Below are 7,022 nucleotides of genomic sequence, written 5' to 3' on the forward strand. Positions count from 1 at the left end.
TCTTGTTTTGCAAACACATTTTTAATGAACGTTCATGGTCACTGCGAAACACAGTGAAGAGTACATTGCATTTATTGTGGCTTCTTTACAATGGGAGCCAGATAAATGCTTTTAATATGAATCAGCAGCCATAGAAAATGTTGGGTTTGCAATGTACTGCTGTGGTGGGTATCAGACACAAAATCCAAAGTTCAGGGTTTTTAATACACGAAAAGGCGGTCAGCTCAGGCAAACCAAATCAACAGGCAAAAACACACTGGTCTGAATATGAAAAAAGGTCAATCTCATGAGGAATACACACTGGGAAGAACACAGGAACGCTCACACGAAGGACAAGACAATCTAGCAGAGACAAAAGGGAAGACACAGACTTATACACTCTGACAGGGGAGATAATGAGACACAGGTGACAGCAATCCGACAATCAGGGTGGTGGGAAACTTGACAGGACATGGGAGACAAATAACAGACTTTCAGAATAAAACAGGAAACAGGGTCAGCAACAAACGTATCTTAGCCACCTAAAAAAAAATGTATGCAAGTTTAAGTGTATACTATAGTGAGAATATTTTCACTGCGATTTCTTTTTTTTAACCTTTATTTTAGGATTTTCAATGTAAAACAAACGCTCAGTACAGTTACAAATATCTTCACAGGTAGAAAAACAAAAAACAAGTCCTTCAACATTGCTAGTAAAATAAAATACACAGCGATAGAGAGAATACTGCTACTCAGTTAGACCATTAAAATTCACTTCACTTGAGATACTCAAGTACAGTGCTCAAAATTCTGACAAATATTTGAATCTTATTTTTATTAGAGAACTTAAACCTTTCTAAATAAAGTACATTCATCAGCTCTCTTATTCACATATCATATTGGTGCACAGTCTGACTTCCACATAAGTAGAATAAGTTTCCTCACCACAACCATACCAAATGAAACAGTGTCATACTTGTCTGCCAAAGTTAACATACTGGTGGCACCTAGGACAGCAACTAGTAGGTTAGATTCCCAGTTCTACTCAAAGGCATTAGAGAAACATTCACATAAATTTTTCCAATAAGTAAACAATTAACGAAACATTAATCAAATAAATTAAATAAAATAAAATAGAATAGAATCAATAAAATAGAATTTTTAAAATAAAATGGAATAAATAAAATAGAATAGAATAAAATAAAATAAAATAGAATAAATAAAATAAAATAGAATAGAATAAATAAAATAAAATGAAATAATAATCCATAGGGAGGTAGGGAGGGAAATGGTCCAGAAAGGATGAAGTACACTGAATTTAGACGTTATAGGCAGTTTTGAAAAGGGTTTTCTTGAAGATGGAGAGTGAGGAGGAGTCTCGGATGTCTTTAGAGAGTGAGTTCCAGAGGGTTGGAGCAGCAATGGAAAAGGCCCTGTCCCCCCCTGTTGTGGGGGGACAGAAGGTTTGCATCAGCAGACCTAAGAGTGCGGAGGGGAGTGTGCTGGTGGAGGAGCTCAGACAGGTAGAGGGGAGCCAGGTTGTGTAGAGCTTTGTAAGTGATGATGAGGAGTTTAAAGTGAATATGCTGGGGTATATGGAGCCAGTGGAGGTTATGAAGGGGTGTGGGAGTGTGTGAGAACATGAGCAGCTAAGTTATGGATATACTGTAGTTTCTTGAGAGTTTTGGGTGATAAAGCGTAGAGGAGACTGCTGCAGTTGTCGAGTCTGGAAGTGATGTAAGCGTGGGTCATGAGTAGGGTTGGGTACCTGTTACATGCCCCCCCCCTTTGCTCCTTGATCCTTGATCCTCATCCTGTGTCTGCCTCTTCTCCACCAGGTGTGGCTGCACACTAATCAAGAGTACTTATAAAGAGGGGGAGGGGAATGCAGCTGACTCTCTTTTCCTCACTCTGGCCTGGCAGCAGCAGCAGCAGGAGCTGCTGCAGTGTTTTTTGGTGAGACCTTATGTAGCTTTTTTGGTTTCCTTTATTTTCTCTTTTCTGGTGGGTCCAGTGGTTCAGTTTTCGTGGCTTCTTTTCATTGTTTAGGGTAGTTGTTTATGTTAGGGTAGAAGGGAGAACTGTGTTCCGCCGGCCCCATGTGGGCTGGGCAGTGGTGGCTCCCTTTCTTTTGTTCTTTTCAGCTGGCCCACCAGTAGTTAGTTAGTTTGGGAGGGGGGGGGGGCTTATTTAGTCAGGGTTTTTTTCTTGTATGACTTGGTCTTTGAGTTGGTCACATTTTGTTGATTAATAAAAAAAAACATGCTTTTCAATCGCAACTCCTGGCTCCTGTGATTATGTTCGATCCCACTGGCACGAGCTGATTCATGGGATCGTAACATAATTTGGGGCTCGTCTTAACTAGTTGGGAACTTTTAAGTTCTCAATGTGGTTTTGTGACATCTAGCTTTGGTGGCTTAGTGGCAGTAGGCCTGTGTAAGTCGGGATGTTTTGGTAGTTTATGGGTGTAGCCTTTTTGTACTGTGTGTTGCCTTTTGTGTGTTTGGTAACTTTGTGGACACAGTTTTGTGGGCTTTGTGGTAGCAGCAGTCGTGGCTGTACTGTGTGTGCAGTGATTTGTGGGTCAAGAGTTGCCGTGGTGTTGAGGCTGTGTAGTGTGTCTGTGTTTGTGCTGTAGGCCGAGTTGTGGAGACATTTCAGATGGAGTTCAAGTTGGCTGAGTTTGTTGATTCTCCATCTTTGGAGGTTTTTGATCAGTGTACTAAGGCTAATTTGGTGTTAATTGCTGACCATTATGAGGTAGCTGTTTTAAAGCAGGCTAAAAAGCAGGCTATTAAAGCAGTGTTGTATGCTGCCTTGGTGGATAAAGGTATTTTGCCCCTGGTGCAGAGTACTTCAGAGCAGTCAGGTCGGTCTGTTGATGAGGCAGTAAGACTTAAGGAGTTAGAGGTTGAGTTGCAGCGTCTGGCTTTGAAAGAGAAGGAGTTGCACTATATTAATGATCTTGAAACTAAAAAAATTGAACAGCAAACTAAGATCCGCATGCGTGAATTAGAACTTGGTGCCGCTTCTCCAGTTCCTAGTAGAACCACTGATTTTGATGTGAGTAAAAACATCCGCTTGGTTCCTCCTTTCAATGAAAGGGACGTTGATAAATATTTTGTCTTGTTTGAGCGGGTGGCATCAACATTGAAGTGGCCGAGAAATGTGTGGACATTGTTGTTACAATGTGTTTTGAGTGGTAAAGCGCAGAGGGTTTACTCATCTCTTCCAGCAGATGATAGCCTTGATTTTGATAAAGTAAAAGCTGCTGTGCTTGGAGCATATGAGCTGGTACCTGAGGCGTACCGTCAGAGGTTTCGTAGGTTGAAGAAGCCGGGTATCAAACTTTTGTTGAGTTTGCTCGGGACAAAGAGTCTCTTTTGATCGCGGGTACGTCCAGCAAAGTTGAAGATTTTGAGCAGCTTAGGCAGTTGGTGTTGATGGAGGACTTTAAAAATTGTCTCCCTGAGCGAGTGTCAACATATTTGAATGAGCAGAAGGTTTCTGATGTGTTTAAGGCGGCTGTCTTAGTGGACGAGTATGCTCTGACTCATAAGACCGTTTTTGTGGATCGCCCTTTCAGTAGTAAGCCTGTTGAAAACATGAATGGTACTGTGAGGGATAGTACTAGAGGTACGGCTATGGGGTCTGAGCTGGTCAGAAGTGTTGGTCCCTCAGAACCTGAGGTTAAGGTTGAGAAGGAGGACTTGAGGGAAAGAGATAATGTGATGTGCTTCTATTGTAAGAAAAAGGGGCATATTGTGGCGACGTGTCCTGTGTTGAAAAAGCGGAATTCTAAACCGGTGGCTTTGGTCAACAAATTTGGTGACGCCTTGGATGAGTTCCCTGCAGTGTCCGGTGACCTAGCAGATTTTGCTCCATTTGTTATGGATGGTTTTGTCTCCATGCCTGGTTGCAGTTGTAAGGTTCCTGTAAAAATTCTGAGGGATACTGCTGCCTCCCAGTCTTTTATTTTGGAGGGAGTATTGCCATTCAGTGACAAGTCTGCTGTGGGTTCTGATGTTCCTGTGTTGGGTTTTGGCATGAAAGACATAGGTGTGCCTTTGCATCGAGTCTGTGTGGAGTCTGACCTTGTTTCAGGTGAAGTGACTGTGGGAGTGCGTCCTGGTTTCCCAATTCAGGGGGTTTCCTTTTTACTTGGGAACGATTCGGCAGGAGGAAAGGTGCTGGTTACCCCTGAAGTGACACCAGTCCCTGTTAGGCAGTCTCCTGATGAGCTCGATGTGAAGTTTCCAAAGGTTTTTGCAGCTTGTGCTGTTACTTGGTCTCGCTCTAAAAAGGACGAAGCTGATGTTGATTTGAGTGACAGTTTTATGTGATCCTGGTGTTGATTCCCAGATTTCTCCAGAAACTGTTGAGAGTAAAGGTGTGGATGTAGGGCCTTTCTCTGAGGTTGAGCATTTGTCCCTGACTCGTGACCAGTTGATTGTGGAGCAGAAAAATGATGCTACTTTGTCTCCCTTGTTTGAAGCTGTGATGGCTGGGGATGCAGTGGATTCTGTGTCGACTGGTTATTTTGTGAGGGATGGGTTGCTGATGCGTAAATGGACGCCATTGACTTCCTCGGTTGCAGATGATTGGAGTGTTGTCACTCAGATTGTAGTTCCTGTTCCATACCGAGCAACAATTTTGAATCTGGCTCATGATAATCCCCTCGCTGGTCATTTGGGTGTTAAGAAGACATATGATCGCATTTTGCGGCATTTCTTTTGGCCAGGATTGAAGAGGGATGTGGCACGCTATTGTAAATCTTGTCATACATGTCAGGTGGCTGGGAAACCAAACCAGACCATTCTTCCTGCTCCGTTGTATCCGATTCCAGTAGTGTGTGAGCCTTTTGAACGTGTTTTGGTTGACTGTGTGGGCCCACTTCCTCGCACAAAAGCAGGCAATAAGTTTTTGGTGACAGTGATGTGTGCATCTACTCGATTTCCGGAGGTGTTTCCTGTCCGTAAGGTCACGACTCCTGTTGTTGTGAAAGCTCTGACGAAGTTTTTTTCGCTGTTTGGCTTGCCGAAAGTTGTACAGACAGACCAGGGTTCAAACTTCATGTCTCGTGTGTTTGCTCAGGTGTTAAAGCAGCTAAACATTAAACACTGTCATTCCAGTGCATACCACCCTGAGAGCCAGGGCGCTCGAGCGTTTTCACCAGACATTGAAAACCATGTTGCGTGCATATTGTCTGGAGTTCGAGAGGGACTGGGATGACGGGGTTCACTTGCAGATGTTTGCCATACGGGAGGTGGTTCAGGAATCTCTGGGGTTTAGTCCATCGGAGTTGGTATTTGCCCATTCTGTACGTGGTCCCTTGAAGCTCTTGAGTGAGAAGTGGTTGTGTGAGGGGACAGAGCAGAACTTGTTGGACTATGTGAGTAACTTCAGATTCAAGCTGCGCCGTGCATGTGAGATAGCAAGGAATAATCTCGAGGTGGCGCAGGTAAGGATGAAGGGATGGTTTGATAAGCGTGCTAAAAGCCGGGAGTTTCAGCCTGGTGACAAGGTTTTAGTGTTGCTGCCGATCCCTGGGTCTAGCCTGCAAGCTCGCTATAGTGGTCCTTACCTGATCCAGGAAAAGGTGGGTGATAGGGATTACCTTGTAGCCACTCCAGATCGCCGTCGAGAAATCGTCTCTGTCACGTTAATATGTTAAAACCTTATTGGGATAGGGATAAGGTGCAGGCGGAGTCCAGTTCTGAGGCAGGTGAGGTCACTGTGTCACCTGTGGTGCTGTCCTGAAGTTGCTGCACCATGTGTTAGTCTTGTGACAGGGAAAGTCTCAGCGCTGTCTAGTGCTGAAACAGATGACAGGGTTTTGTCTCAGGCCCTGACTAAGGGAAAGTTGTCAAACTCTGAGATCTTGAATGATCTTCCAGCTCGTTTGTCTCATCTCCCTGAGCCACAGTGCTCGGATTTGGTTGAGTTAATTGAGTCTAACAGGTCACTGTTTGCTGATGTTCCTTCTCAGACCCATTTGTTGAAGCATGATATTGATGTGGGGGATTCACCCCCGATTAAACAGCATCCGTATCGAGTGAACCCAGACAAGCGTCGTCGGCTTAAGCAGCAGGTGAAGTACATGGTGCGGCATAATATTGCTGAGCCCAGTAACAGTGCGTGGAGCTCCCCATGCTTGCTTGCTGATAAAGCTAATGGTGAAGATCGCTTTTGTACAGACTTTCGTAAAGTTAATGGTGTGACAAAGCCTGACTGTTATCCTCTTCCCAGAATGGAGGATTGTGTGGATCGTGTTGGGGGTGCCAGGTTTGTGACAAAGTTGGACTTGCTGAAAGGTTATTGGCAGGTCCCTTTGACTGAAAGGGCAAAGGAGATTTCTGCTTTGTTACACCTGATGACTTTTTGCAGTATACGGTCATGGCTTTTGGTATGTAATGCGCCAGCCACCTTTCAGCGTTTGATGAATGTTGTCCTTTCTGGTCTGCCGTTTTGTGAAGCGTATCTGGATGATTTGGTTGTCTGTTCTGAGTCATGGTCTGAGCATATGGAACATTTGCGCAGTGTTTTGTCGCTTGGAGGAGGCAGGGTTGACAGTGAACTTGTCCAAATGTGAGTTTGGGCAGGCCACGGTGACGTACCTTGGGAAAGTAGTGGGTGGAGGTCAAGTTCGTCCTGTGTGAGCAAAGGTGGAGTGCATCGAAGCTTTTCCTGTTCCGACCAACCGAACAGAGCTTCGCCGTTACCTTGCGATGGTTGGTTATTATAGGGGCTTCTGCAAAAATTTTTCTGCCGTTGCCTCCCCCTTAACTGATCTGTTGAGTCCAAAGGTAAGCTTTAATTGGTCCAATGCCTGCCAGTCGGCGTTTGAGCAGACAAAAGTCTTTTAGTGAATGCACCTATTCTTGCGGCACCCGGTTTGATCAGCCCTTTAAGCTGGCTGTGGGACGCGAGCGATACTGGCGTCGGCGCTGTCCTTCTGCAAGAAGGTTCGGATGGGGTTGAGCATCCAGTTTCTTATTTTTCTAGGAAACTCGATGTTCAGCAGAAATGGTACTCAACCATTG

This window comes from Epinephelus fuscoguttatus, linkage group LG18 (assembly GCF_011397635.1).
Source record: "Epinephelus fuscoguttatus linkage group LG18, E.fuscoguttatus.final_Chr_v1".
Lineage (NCBI taxonomy): Eukaryota > Metazoa > Chordata > Actinopteri > Perciformes > Serranidae > Epinephelus > Epinephelus fuscoguttatus.